The 14,800-nt window shown below is 39.5% G+C and overlaps 1 long non-coding RNA gene and 1 pseudogene across 1 annotated transcript in view; one reads left to right on the forward strand and one right to left on the reverse strand.

The window, feature by feature from the left end:
- Positions 1–4,647, forward strand: part of LOC138960953 (uncharacterized) — a 35,356-nt pseudogene extending 30,709 nt beyond the window's left edge.
- Positions 1–11,859, reverse strand: part of LOC138962846 (uncharacterized) — a 188,730-nt gene extending 176,871 nt beyond the window's left edge. Inside the window, exon 1 of the long non-coding RNA XR_011454618.1 lies at positions 11,658–11,859. This is a non-coding gene — a long non-coding RNA (uncharacterized lncRNA). The remainder of the gene's footprint in view (positions 1–11,657) is intronic.
- Positions 11,860–14,800: the final 2,941 nt, after the last annotated feature.

A 14,800-nucleotide genomic window follows, 5' to 3' on the forward strand; every position in this document is an offset into this window, starting at 1 on the left:
TTTTGCTTGCTTTCTATCTGCTCCTTCACCCCCCAATTTTCAAGCTTAAAAATTATACCCACAATGGTTAAGGGCAGAATATACCTGCGCAGTTTCAGCGGCACAGACGACGCACTGCATATTATTGATTATGACGAGTACTTGGCCTGTTTTCCTTCCACGCAACGTTTAGCGGGCTGGGATAATCTGCAGTGCGTCGTCTGTCCTGCTGAAGATACATAGGTGAGTGCCAGGCCTTAGGACCCCACCAAACCTTCCTCCTGATTGCATTCATTTCTGTCCAGTACTCTTCCCCTCCAATTGAAGAAGGCAAACTTTTACCTTGGTTTTTGTTACATTTAGAATGGAAATCACTGCGGGGTCTGTTCAAACTTTTTAAAGATGATTTTATTAAAACAATCATATGTCTTCCCTTAACAACACCGGTACTTGTAATGAGGAAACACACTGCGGGCAGCAGAAGATGCCCTTTCATGCAAATATCCTCCCTTCACCGTGCTTCGTGGGTCGTGGACGACCCAGAGCCTCACAAAATCGTCTGTATCTCTGAAACTATTAGGAGCTTTTAATTGAAACGTCATGTAATCTACAATCACCATACGACCTTCCCATTGCCTAACTTTTGAAAGATTATCTTTGTAAACGATTACGTCATATCAACTACACAATCCCGATGATGTGGATCGTGGACGACCCATAGAGAATTACGTAGGAATTTTACGTTGTTTATCCTTATTCGGATGGCGTGGGTCGTGTACGACCCATACTTTGTAAAGAGGCGGCAAAACGTTTGTCCCTATTCGGATGGCGTGGGTCGTGTGCGACCCATACTTTTTTCGTTGAATCCTTCTTTAGAAAGTATGGGTCGTACACGACCCACGTCATCCGGACTGTGTAGTCCGAAGCGTGATCAGGTGAAGGTTAAGAGCTCGGGCTTCATGTTGGAGAACCACCGGAGTACATTTTGAATTCAACTTTAATTTGAAATTACGTAATCAATCCTGAATGAGCAATAGGGCGGGGATGTAGCTCAGTCGGTAGCGCGCTGGATTTGTATCCAGTTGGCCGCTGTCAGCGTGAGTTCGTCCCCACGTTCGGCGAGAGATTTATTTCTCAGAGTCAACTTTGTGTGCAGACTCTCCTCGGTGTCCGAACACCCCCGTGTGTACACGCAAGCACAAGACCAAGTGCGCACGAAAAAGATTCTGTAATCCATGTCAGAGTTCGGTGGGTTATAGAAACACGAAAATACCCAGCATGCTTTCTCCGAAAACGGCAAAAAAACCACGAGTGTACGTGGGAGTTTCAGCCCACGAACGCAGAAGAAGAAGAAGAAGAAGAAGAAGAATGAGCAATGATTTCTTTACCACATTCCCTTCCCAATTTATTCTTTAATTTCTTTAAAATGTCTGTCATTTTTACATTTAGTCAAGTTTTGACTAAATGTTTTAACATAGAGGGGGAATCGAGACGAGGGTCGTGGTGTATGTGTGTGTGTGTGTGTGTCAGTGTGTGTGTGTAGAGCGATTCAGACTAAACTACTGGACCGATCTTTATGAAATTTGACATGAGAGTTCCTGGGAATGATATCCCCGGACAATTTTTCTTTTTTTTCGATAAATGTCTTTGATGACGTCATATCCGGCTTTTTGTAAAAGTTGAGGCGGCACTGTCACACCCTCATTTTTCAATCAAATTGATTGAAATTTTGGCCAAGCAATCTTCGACGAAGGCCGGACTTCGGTATTGCATTTCAGTTTGGTGGCTTAAAAATTAATTAATGACTTTGGTCATTAAAAATCTGAAAATTGTAAAAAAATATTTTTTTATAAAACGATCCAAATTTACGTTCATCTTATTCTTCATCATTTTCTGATTCCAAAAACATATAAATATGTTATATTTAGATTAAAAACAAGCTCTGAAAATTAAAAATATAAAAATTATGATTAAAATTAAATTTCCGAAATCGTTTTAAAAACTGTTTCATTTTATTCCTTGTCGGTTCCTGATTCCAAAATCATATAGATATGATATGTTTGGATTAAAAACACGCTCAGAAAGTTAAAACGAAGAGAGGTATGTGACAGTAAAGCGTGCTCGTCACTTTCACTGCCTTTTGCACTAGCGGCGGACTACGTTCAGTTTCATTCTGTGAGTTCCACAGCTTGACTAAATGTAGTAATTTCGCCTTACGCGACTTGTTTTAATCTGTCTTTACACAATCGTTTTATCTTAAATGATTCAGTTTTACAAATTATATGTAGTTCGTCTCCCATCCTCTACCATTCTAATCGCTATCAGCTTTGGATACGGTAAAGTTCACTTGGTGGTGTGTTTTTTCTCAGAAATCTCAGTACAACATCTAAGACTTTATGATTTTGGTTTTAAGTGTAATATTGTCCATGAAAAATATATTCAGGGGAATTTTAACTCATACTTTGTTTCTTCTTTTTTTTTTTAAACAAAACTTTATTCAATTTGTATCATGACAAGAAACAATGCAAGGCTTTTAAGATTACTAACTCAAGCATATAATACTTATTTTAAGCAATCCTAGTAAGTACAAAACAAAGGTTAACATGATCGCGGGCTAAATACAGTAACTCCTTTCAGGAAACGAGAAAAACCGAAAAACCGACAGAAACGGGATACTTATACTTTTGAGAGACTTTAACTAAAAAATATGTTTTTAACAATTGTTAAAGACGTCCGAGTTTTCTTTTTTAGTGTTTTTGGTTGTTTTCTTAAACTCTGTTAAGCCTTAAATCTTACACAGTATCTTTGTCCCAACCCTGCCCTTGCTTCTATCCTAACCTTCGTGGCAGGTCTCAGGGGAATATGTTTTGTCTTGGGGCTTTGAGAACTGATATCTTCATTGTCTATGTGTGCTTGTGCTCTGTGAAATCCATTTGTGGTACCTCGGCTGTTGTTTGTGTCAGTGATACCAGTCTCTACTTGGTCTGTGGAAATGATTAGCTTTCTGATGCTTAAGCGCAGAACTTATTTATATATGTTACTTATGTATGTGTGTCTTTTCTTCTGTTTGTTTGTTTTTGTATTTGTTTGTTTATGTGTGGTAGTAGTAGTGCTCACTGAAACTGTAGTTCTTTGTTTGTTTTTTTGTGGGATATTGAGGTATAAATAGTGAATATGGGTCAAATGGATGTGAATTCTATCATGGAACAAAGATTGTACGGCACTTGATGGCGCCTCGTATGGTCTGAGGTAATCATGCTAATTTTCTTAAAAGTATTTACGCTCGTTACGTATATCGCCTGTACTAATCCCTTTATACATGCATGTTTGCGCTCTAGATGAATCTTGAATTCTTAGCATTGTTACAATTACATGGCACTCCAGCGTACATTAAGTAGGTAAGTGTGCTAAACAACAGCAGCTCGCACATTCGCTGGTGAATTATACCCTCCTAGCTTTTACTTTCTTTCTTTCTGTCCTTTCTTTCTTTTGTCCTTTCTTTCTTCTTTTGTTGTTGTCCTTTCTTATGTTTGCTTATTCTTTCTTTCATACTTTCTTGTGTTTGCTTTTGTTGCTCACTCTCTCTCTCTCTCTCTCTCTCTCTCTCTCTCTCTCTCTCTCTCTCTCTCTCTCTCTCTCTCTCTCTCTCTCTCTCATTAACTCTCTCTCTCTCTTTCACCAAAAAAGCTATATGTGCCAGTATGTGCTTTGTCAGGGCAGGTAACATAACAAGCTTCACAAGAAAAAATGGACATGATTTATTTGGTTCAATTTTATGTTTCTCTTTTCAGAGCAGCGATATCGACAGATTGTTGAGCAACACTGGCAGTAGCAACGGAGGCACTTCGGGCCCTGGCAGCAAGAAACACGGATACTCCTACAAACACAAACTGTCTACCATGGATGAATTTGAGGCGGATGAATCCCTCATCGTTACAACAGAAACTGTTCCATTGAATCCCTACAGATAGTCACACGGCTCTAGGTTGTTGTGAGAAAGTTGTGGCTGAAGCAGGAATTAGGAAAGAAATGCAGTATTAAAAAAATGCACGTGGATACTCCTACTATCAAAAGCTGTCAACCATGGAAGAGTTTGATAAGAATGAATCCCTCATCGTTACAACAGAAACTGTTCCATTGAATCCCTACAGATAGTCACACAGCTCCAGGTTGTTGTGAGAAAGTTGTGGCTGAAGCAGGAATTAGGAAAGAAATGCATTATTGAAAAAATGCACGTGGATACTCCTACTGTCAAAAGCTGTCATGTCAAGCATGGAAGAGTTTGAGAAGAATGAATCCCTCATCGTTATAGCAGAAATTGAGAGCAGAGTTTTGTTGAAGCCTTACCGATAGTCACAGAGCTCTACAGATCCATGCAGACTACAGTGGAAATGTTTAGGAGAAAATAATATCCATGCCTTACAACAAGACCGGTTGCATTGAATGGTGTTTGAAAAGAACATCAAGGCAAGAACAGTTTGTTTGTTTGTTTGCTTAACGCCCAGCCGACCACGAAGGGCCATATCAGGGCGGTGCTGCTTTGACATTTAACGTGCGCCACACACAAGACAGAAGTCGCAGCACAGGCTTCATGTCTCACCCAGTCACATTATTCTGACACCGGACCAACCAGTGGCAAGAACAGTGGACTTGTCTAACTGCATAGTGTTTGAGTTATAGATTGAAGAGTTTAAAGGCATATGTACGCGCTCCCGTGTTTACAAAGTGTAGTTTGCCCATAATCGATGTCAAACGCACCATAAGACCATATAATGACGATATGTCACCATGCGCGGACCATAATACATGCATTACAGCTTGTTCTAGCCTCTGAAAAAGTGAGGATGTCAACAAAGACGCGGAGTTATTTCCCTTGCGTCAACGTTCCCTCTGTTGGCAAATCTATAAATAGGACGATCTAGATCAAAATAAAAATTCAAATATCTCAACATTTAAGGGGTCCTAGACCACAATATCTTGCAGGGAACTTAATTTAGCATGTCTCCAGCTGTTGGTAAAGCAATTAGCGTGTATAGTCATCGAGTACATATGGCTTTAAGGTATATAGATTCTTCATCGTTACAAAAAAATCTGTTCCATTATATCCTTACTGAAAGTAACAGCTCTATGATGATGTGAGAAAAAGGTGTGATCGATTCTGTAAAAGACCCAAAACACAGGAAATATGGATGTAAACCAATGAACACAGATTGTTCACAGCGGAAGAGTCTGGGGGTAATTCCCGGTCATTAGAACAAGACCGGTTCCACTGGTCTAGACGATAATAGAAGGACATTTGAAAGGAACTCAAGGCAAAAACTGTCGACATGATTGAGTGCATAGGCTAACACCATGGAAGAGTTTGATGAAGATGAATCCCTGATTGTTACAACAGAATCTATTCCACTGAATCATTGCATATGACCACACGGCTATACGCTGTAATGGCATGCATGTATACAAGTCAACACAGTCTGTTCACAGTGAACAAAATTGGGGTAAATCCCTGGTCCTTGCATCACAAAGGCTTGAGCTAAATCCTGGTCAAGACGAAACAATATTGGCAGACGGAAAAGATCTCAAGACAAGATGTGTAGGTACACACATCAATGCAGAATGTCTATTGTGGAAAAGTTGACGAATCCCTGAATTTTACAACGTATTAATAAGTTACGCCAACACATCCTGTTGTGAGAAATGCACGATTGACTTCGCGAAAGGACAATACATGAAGAATGGTTGTACCCGTTCATATGCTAAAACATTGTTACCGCAAGTAAATGGAGAAACCTGCAAGTACAGATTGTTTGCTGTAGAAGAGTTTTAGGTTGGCAAATTCTTGGTCGTCACAACAGAAATGTCCCGATGGCATCCTTATCGATCAGTTACAAGAAAATAAAGTGTTGTGAAACGTTGCGAATGATACAAGATATGAACTGCAAAAAAAGGAAGCAGGGATATTGACTGCTGTGTGCATGTGACAAAACTAATGGACATTTCTTTGCCCTTTAAAGATGTTATCAACAGCATAAATTTATCAAAGTATCCAAGAATTCAAAAATGTTTTATTAGGACCATTCTGGACAAACATCAGTGTCTGCACCACAAACGTTGTGGTTGAAGTTACAGTTTGCTGTCTTCGGGCACTGTCTTCTCAAGGCAAATGTTCTGGTACTGAAAGAGAATAAAACAAGATGAAACCAAGCACAATTGATAGCCAGCAGTATGTCTTCCACTCTCAGTCTGAGAAACGGTGAATTAACTGTTGGTGAATTTCTGAATGGTTATGGCTATTTGGTCATTAAAAATCTGAAAATTGTAAAAAAAAATAAAAATTTATAAAACGATCCAAATTTACGTTTATCTTATTCTCCATCATTTGCTGATTCCAAAAACATATAAATATGTTATATTCAGATTACAAACAAGCTCTGAAAATTAAATATATAAAACATTTTATCAAAAATCTTATTCCTTGTCGGTTCCTGATTCCAAAAATATATAGATATGATATGTTTGGATTAAAAACACGCTCAGAAAGTTAAAACGAAGAGAGGTACAGAAAAGCGTGCTATCCTTCTCAGCGCAACGAATACCCCGCTCTTCTTGTCAATTCCACGTGCACTGCCTTTGCCACGGGCGGTGGAGTGACGATGCTACGAGTATACGGTCTTGCTGCGTTGCGTTGCGTTCAGTTTCATTCTGTGAGTTCGACAGCTACTTGACTAAATGTTGTATTTTCGCCTTACGCGACTTGTTTTGTTTGTTTGTTAGCTTAACGCCCAGCCGACCACGAAGGGCCATATCAGGGCGGTGCTGCTTTGACATATAACGTGCGCCACACACAAGACAGAAGTCGCAGCACAGGCTTCATGTCTCACCCAGTCACATTATTCTGACACCGGACCAACCAGTCCTAGCACTAACCCCATAATGCCAGACGCCAGGCGGAGCAGCCACTAGATTGCCAATGTTGAAGTCTTAGGTATGACCCGGGGTTCGAACCCACGACCTCCCGATCACGAGGCGGACGCCTTGTACCACTAGGCCAACCGTGCCGGTCACCTTTCTCCTGGCACCTGAGAGAACAACAAGCATTGAAATGAACAAGCGACTTTCATCCTCAAAAAAGTTTTAAGATTCAATTCATAGATATATATGTATTTATGTATGTAGCATGGTGTGCTTTTACATTTAGTCAAGTTTTGACTAAATGTTTTAACATAGAGGGGGAATCGAGACGAGGGTCGTGGTGTATGTGTGTGTGTGTGTGTGTGTGTGTGTGTGTGTGTGTCTGTCTGTGTCTGTGCGTGTGTGTGTGTGTGTGTGTGTAGAGCGATTCAGACTAAACTACTGGACCGATCTTTATGAAATTTTACATGAGAGTTCCTGAGAATGATATCCCTGGACTTGTTTCATAAATGTCTTTGATGACGTCATATCGGCTTTTTGTAACAGTTGAGGCGGCACTGTCACACCCTCATTTTTCAATCAAATTGATTGAAATTTTGGCCAAGCAATCTTCGACGAAGGCCGCACTTTGGTATTGCATTTCAGCTTGGTGGCTTAAAAATTAATTTATGACTTTGGTCATTAAAAATCTGAAAATTGTAAAAAAAAATTTAAAAAAATTGTAAAACGATCCAAATTTACGTTCATCTTATTCTTCATCATTTCCTGATTCCAAAAACATATAAATATGTTATATTTGGATTAAAAAAAAGCTCTGAAAATTAAAAATATAAAAATTATGATCCAAATTTCAATTTCGAAATCAATTTTAAAAACACTTTCATCTTATTCCTTGTCGGTTCCTGATTCCAAAAACATATAGATATGATATGTTTGGATTAAAAACACGCTCAGAAAGTTAAAACGAAGAGAGGTACAGAAAAGCGTGTTATCCTTCTCAGCGCAAGCAGGCTACTACCCCGCTCTTCTTGTCAATTTCACTGCCTTTGCCACGAGCGGTGGACTGACGATGCTACGAGTATACGGTCTTGCTGAAAAATTGCAGTGCGTTCAGTTTCATTCTGTGAGTTCCACAGCTTGACTAAATGTAGTAATTTCGCCTTACGCGACTTAATTGTTACGGTTCAAGACAACAAGTTTGCAGTCCTAGACTGTGTTTGATTTGATGGTACAGTATCTCTTTTCTGGTTTTTACATTTAAAGACTCCTTACGGTGTTGGTTGAAGCGTGCTTTGTCCTTACCATCAATGGCAGACGCAGTTCCTGAAACAGATGAAGATTTCACTCACCTGCATGGTGGTGTGTTTTATTTTCTTCCTTTTTTCACTAACACTGTGGCTGATTGTGTGTCTGGGCACTCGCCAGAGGTTTTCAGTGAAGGCGGAAATGCTTTGAGTTGACGGAGAACTTGTTATGCCAACATGTATGGTTGTTGAGAAATTCACGGAAACCCCGGTTGAGCCGATGAAGTGCTTATGCCAACATGTATAATTGTCGAGAAATTCACGGGAATCCCGGTTGCCCCGATGGAGCATTTATGCCAAGAGGTATATACTTTTTGGGGAAGTCAAATGAACCCATGAGAGTAATTATGAGGTGTGAGTATTCAGAAATTCACAGGAACCCCAGTTGAGGGTATGGAGTAGATATGCTTAGAGATATGCTTGTTGGTAATGTCACAGGATCCCTGAAAGTGATTATTCGAAGAGGTATTGTTGTTGAGAAATTCAGAGAAATCCCGGTTGAGCCAATAGAGTAATTATGCCAAGAGAATTTCTTGTTGAAAAGTCACAGGGATGCCAAGAGGTATGCTTGTTTGGAAAGTCACAGCAACTTCAAAGGTAATAATGCCAAGAGGATTGCTTGTTGCAGAGATCCCGAGAGTAATTGTATGCCAAGAGGATTGCTTGTTGAGAAAGACACAGAGACCCCCATAGTAATTATGCCAAGAGGTATGCTTTTTTGGGAAGTCGCATGAACCTCGAAAGTAAATATGCCAAGAGTAATTATGCCAAGAGGTATGACCCCAAGAGTAATTATGCCAAGAGGTACGCTTGTTCGGAAAATTAGAGGGACCGCGAGAGTAATTATGCCAAGAGGTATCCTTTGGGGGAAAGTCAGAGGATACCCCGTTTGAACTGGTGCCCAAGAGATTTCGATGATCTAACGATGACCGCCTGTCGGGGATATTTTGTTCAGAATGAAACCATGCGTGCTGTGTCGCACGTGTCTGTGATTTGTTGCTGAAGCAGGAGACTGCGATGTCCATTTGTATCCACTGCTCTTTATATATATTTGAGTATATTTCCTTAAACGCCGTGATCAACTGCTCTGTGTATTTGAGAATAGTAGTAACTTCCTCGCCCTGTTATTGTGTATCCTGATCAACTGCTCTGTATATTGGTATGTGATCAGATTTGTACAGATTGTGGCCGGGTTCTATTTACAGACACAGCACTTTTCATTTGGAGCGTGATCAACTTCTCTGTATATTGGGATGTGATCAGATTTGTACAAATTTCGATCGAGTTTTATGTATAGACACTTAGTCCTGTTCTTATATAGCGTGATCAACTGCTCTGTATATTTGTATGTGATCAAATTTGTACAGATTGTGACCGAGTTCTATTTATAGACACTTATCCTTGTTCTTTTTGAGCGTCATCAGCTGCTCCGATAGTGGCATGTGATAAGAGCTGTACAAAATATCACTGAAGTGTATTTATAGACACGTTGTGGTTGGTCGATTCATCCGTGTGATGTCATTTTTTTCGTATCACGTGACCGCAAAATGTAAATTTAATTGATTGATGTGTGATATTGAAATAGGCGACTTATTAGTTAGTTTTGAAATGTGTCAAGACTTAGTGTGTCTGCTGTCTTTGATCACCTATGCTTGTAGACCTGGGTGTGTTGTTGTATAGTATTTCTTACCTGGTACAGTCAGGTCTTACAGACCTGTGAGCCATACAAATTATTTCTGCCAAATGTTTGTAAGAAGCCTGGTAGATCAATTTTGGTCGATCACTGATATATGTATGCTAGTGTGGTACTAGGTGTATTTCAAAACCTTCAGCGCACAGCTTGGTGTGGAGTCATTTCTACGCATGTTTCATTTTTCTTTTGGAAATTTACATTTCAAAACATGTTGATTACTTGCCTGTTTGGGTGTGTGAGATGTGTGCACACGATGCAGTCAGTTGAAGCACTGACGAACTCATTACACCATGATCAATGCAATTTCATTCTCTGTCATTTTTTACTTCAATGCATGGATTTGTGTGGTTGGGTGTTTTGTTAACTATGCTTCCCAGGCATTGATTCATACACAATGAGTCCGTAGTTGTTGTGACATGATTGTTGAGTGTGCCTCTCGAGTAAAGGGATATCTTTTCTCTCAAGGAAAGGGGGTGGCCGAGTGGTAACGCACTTGCGCTCGGAAGCGAGAGGTTGCGTGTTCGACCCTGGGTCAGGCCGCAATTTTCTCCCCCCTTTCCTAACCTAGGTGGTGGGTTCAAGTGCTAGTCTTTCGGATGAGACGAAAAACCGAGGTCCCTTCGTGTACACTACATTGGGGTGTGCACGTTCAAGATCCCACGATTGACAAAAGGGTCTTTCCTGGCAAAATTGTATAGGCATAGATAAAAATGTCCACCAAATACCCGTTTGACTTGGAATAAAGGCCGCGAAAGGTGAATGCTCGCCTAACAGGCTATTGAGCTTTACTGGCCGATGTGAATGCGTTATATATTGTGTGTAAAAAATGTCTGTTTGTCTGTCTGTCTGTAAAAAATTCCATTTCAAACGGCAGAAATTAATATGTAAGCGCCTAGGGCTATATCTAGATTAGGCGCATAAAAAATGATCACAATAATAATAATAATAATATCCCGTCTCGTGCACGCTACCATGACCACAACCACAAATCTGTTCATGCTTTTACACGGGATAACAACCTCATTCAAATTAAATGAATGCCCCCAAAAACCGTGTAAATGGGATTAACATTTCTACTCACCATTTACATATTTTTACTCGCCAAGGCATGTCAGTTTCTTGCAATTCAAGGAAATTCGTAGTGAAATTCAATCAGTTTTACCCCAAAATACGATTACTTCGAAAACGTGCACCGAGTGATTACGTCCATATTGCATGACGGAAGGGGAGGATTTCGTAATGAGGTAAATTTCTGAATTAAAATACTTTTTTTCTGAACAAATTAGATCCCATGATCGAAAAGTACTAAAGGTTGATCATCAGTAGGCCTACTTGGTAAGGGGGGTAGGGGGGGGGGGGATAGTCAGTGTGGAGTTTATGGGATATCAACAAGGCCTGTGAGAAAACCGGTCTTATGAGAAAACTGATTTCGTTACACCGGCCCTTACGCTGTATATAAGTCATAGCCACGATACTACACCGGTAAGCTTGCTCCATGTGGGGGAAAACTTGATCGTCTCGTCACCAATCCTGATTCCTGCTTGAATACAGAACTGATGCGAGAGGATATACCTTGATGGGGTCAGTCTCTGTTTGAAGATTCCTCTTTGATCCTGTTTTCTGACCAGATTATTCCCCAACAGTATTTCTCAGAATTTACTCTTGTTGCAAGACTCAAAGAAAATAACGCTGTTTTGAGTGACGTAATTTTAAAATTAAAGACAAACCTGTGCTACATGTGTAACCGTGTGCCGAAACACTACGATCACCTCGGGAAGCGAAGTGCAATCAAACAGGATTGAAAATGTTAAGGCTAATTTCTTAGCCCTATAAAAACTGTTATGCAAACCCGAAGGTTTCCATGAACATACAGACAATCGGAAACCACCAGACCCCATCACAAACAGAACTCTACAAACCACAGGTGTTGACTTTAAAGGCCAACAACTCGGGTGCAGAGTCCGTTGTGAAAGGAGCGGTAGCCTCCCCTGTCACACATGTACTATAATTTACTACATTCAACTGTCTGCAAACGTTAAAGCTACCCGCTCATGATGGGATAAAAACAAAAAAGCAACACGTGTTAGCTGTTGAATCGTTTTATCCATGTACATATTCCTAAAAATGAGTTGTCACCCTTCATGTTTTGCTGTTGCCCTGTATAGTTTTGCTTGAAAAGGGAAGAGAGAATTTAGAAAATACTCGTTATGGTTTTGTGATGATCTCCCTTACTTTAACGTGTTTGGTCACAGTGGGAATGACGTGTTTTCCCCGCTGATGACGTAAGTATTACAGTTTTCACTTATGCTGGTGTCTTGTTGGTGGCATTATGTTTAGCCTTGTCGTTGGAACAGTTTCAGATTCTTACATTTAGGACGCACACATTTGTTATTCTGCTGCTTCGATCTGGTTGGCTAAATATGTTTTGCGATGTTATGTGTGTGTGTGTGTGTGTGTGTGTTTGTGTGTGTGTGTGTGTGTGTGCGTGCGTCCGTGCGTGCGTACATGCCAGTTGCTGTGAATGAGTGCACGGGCGTGTGTGCCGTTTGTGTTTTTAAAAAAGTATTAAGATGTTGAACTTCAATCTTTACAATCTGTGAAAGGAAATACTGCCAAAACAGTTATTAACTTTTTGGTATGCTGACGCAATGTATTTTAAAAACACATCCCCCTACGTGTTTTTGTAACCTTAGTGCCCACAACAAACTTAAGCTCGGTCATATTTTATATACTTCAGTAAGCTTTCTATGACGATTGAACAATACTGTGAAAGAAATGCTTTCTAAGACAGTTGGACAAGGGTTATCTAACCCTAACCCTAAACTAATACTTCAAGAGCATAAGTTGAAATTAAAATGATCATCCAGTTTAAGTTAAATAACGATGCTGTATGTAAAAATTTGCTTCTCACTGTAAAATATCTTACACTAAAAACCATCTCGTGAACTTGAGATTCAGGTGACTCGAGACTGTGATTTGTTCGCCTATCTGGGATGGAAGAAACTATACTGCTTTTAGAATTAAACTTATGAATTGCATGCGCTGAAACTGCTACAAATAATGTTGGCCATCATTTCATTAAAACTTGAGTTGTTGTAGGTGAAACCTTCTCATTCTGGACTGAACCTGTTCTGAAATAAGGACCGCGTACCGCATGCGCACGTTAAAGCTTTCATTAACATTACAAATATCAAAATGTATCTTCCTTTTCTAATATATATTGATTGCACATCGCACCCATTTCTTGCCAGTAGTAATAAACTGATTGACTGTGATGTTTTCATATCCAAAGCAGCTGTCTGTCTATGTCTGTGTGTGGTTGGAGTGAGCATCCCAGTTATGAAACAACATTCTTACAACACGTAATTGACAACAAAACTTTGGCATCAAAAATGTTGAGATTTGTTTAGGTCGTTTTCATAATCCTTAATGCAAATAACTTCTGAACGTACCTGCGAAAAACGCGCGCGCACACACACACACACACACACACACACACACACACACACACACACACACACACACGCATGCGTGCACACAAACACACACACACGCACACACACACACACACACACACACACACACACACACGCTTGTTTATATGTTTTATTAGCGCGAGTAGATACTTATGCGAGCGTAAGGGTAAGTTCAATCGTACGTGATTCCGAATGCAAAAGAGGTATAGTAATTGATTTTGTGCACCATGTTTGAATATTCACCAACCAAATATCAATACTTACCAATGAAAAATTAGTAATCGCTCAAGATTACAGAAGTATTTCATTTTTATATTTTACCGCCATCGCCATATGCCATGCATATCGCTGCGGGGTGTTTTATTTTATTAACATATCTATATCCATCCACTCACAATGCCCTTTCACTCACTCGTCACTTCAGTGTTTAAAATTTACCATTTACAACTCAAAAAGTATTAAATTATGTTTATTAAGATAACAAACAGTTATGGTGATATAAATATATACAAACAATTATATTATAACGTATAACATTTTAAGTTACATACATGTATAGATATTCTAGGCAGTCATAGGTATAAAGAGAGCTATATTTTTTTTAATTTAAATTTAAAAAACTATAATAAAAAGTTATTTGGTAGCTTCTGAATAAGGCACCCCAATAGCCACTGCTTTCACTGCTTTCACTGCAAAAGTTCAATCTGAATCTGAGTTTCATCAACAACAAAGTTATACATTGTGATTTGTTTCTGTTGGCAGAAAACTTAAGTTTTACGTTTTATCTTTCTTGTTGGCCACACCCCCCCCCCCCACACACACACACACACACACACACACACACACACGCACGCACACACACAAAGAAGGTTCAGTTTGGCAGCGCAAATACTTTGAGTTCAAGGAGAAGAATGTTTTGGTTTTTTCCCATGACATTTTCTTATTCTGTTGTTTCGTTGAGCATTAAAAGTGTGAACTCCCTTTTTATCATACACTGAAACTTGTGTGTTTAGTTTGTCCTCGTTTTCAAAGCTTTCAATCTGTAGTTCTTGTGGTTTTTGTTTAAGCTGGGTGTAAACCTTTAGGCCAAAAAAAAAAATGTCTGTTTCTGGTAACATGGCTAAAAAAAATAGGGTCGGTAGGTAGGGATTTTTTTTATTTTTTTTTAAATTTTTTTTTACCCCAAATGTAGACCAATAAAACTAACTTTAAAAATCGCGCAAAGAGACTGGATTCACTATACATAGAGACAAGACACTCAACACATTTACAAATCGTCAGCGGACTTTCGTTTTCACACGTTTTTGTTGTTCATTTTCTCACCCTGTCCTTTACCACCACCCAAAAAAAAAAAATAATTTGAGTTTGGAAAAAAAAAGTTTAGGGTCGGCGCCGAAATTTAGGGTCGGTCGGGTGACCAGAAACAGACAATTTTT

The sequence above is a fragment of the Littorina saxatilis genome, linkage group LG3, assembly GCF_037325665.1.
Source record: "Littorina saxatilis isolate snail1 linkage group LG3, US_GU_Lsax_2.0, whole genome shotgun sequence".
Lineage (NCBI taxonomy): Eukaryota > Metazoa > Mollusca > Gastropoda > Littorinimorpha > Littorinidae > Littorina > Littorina saxatilis.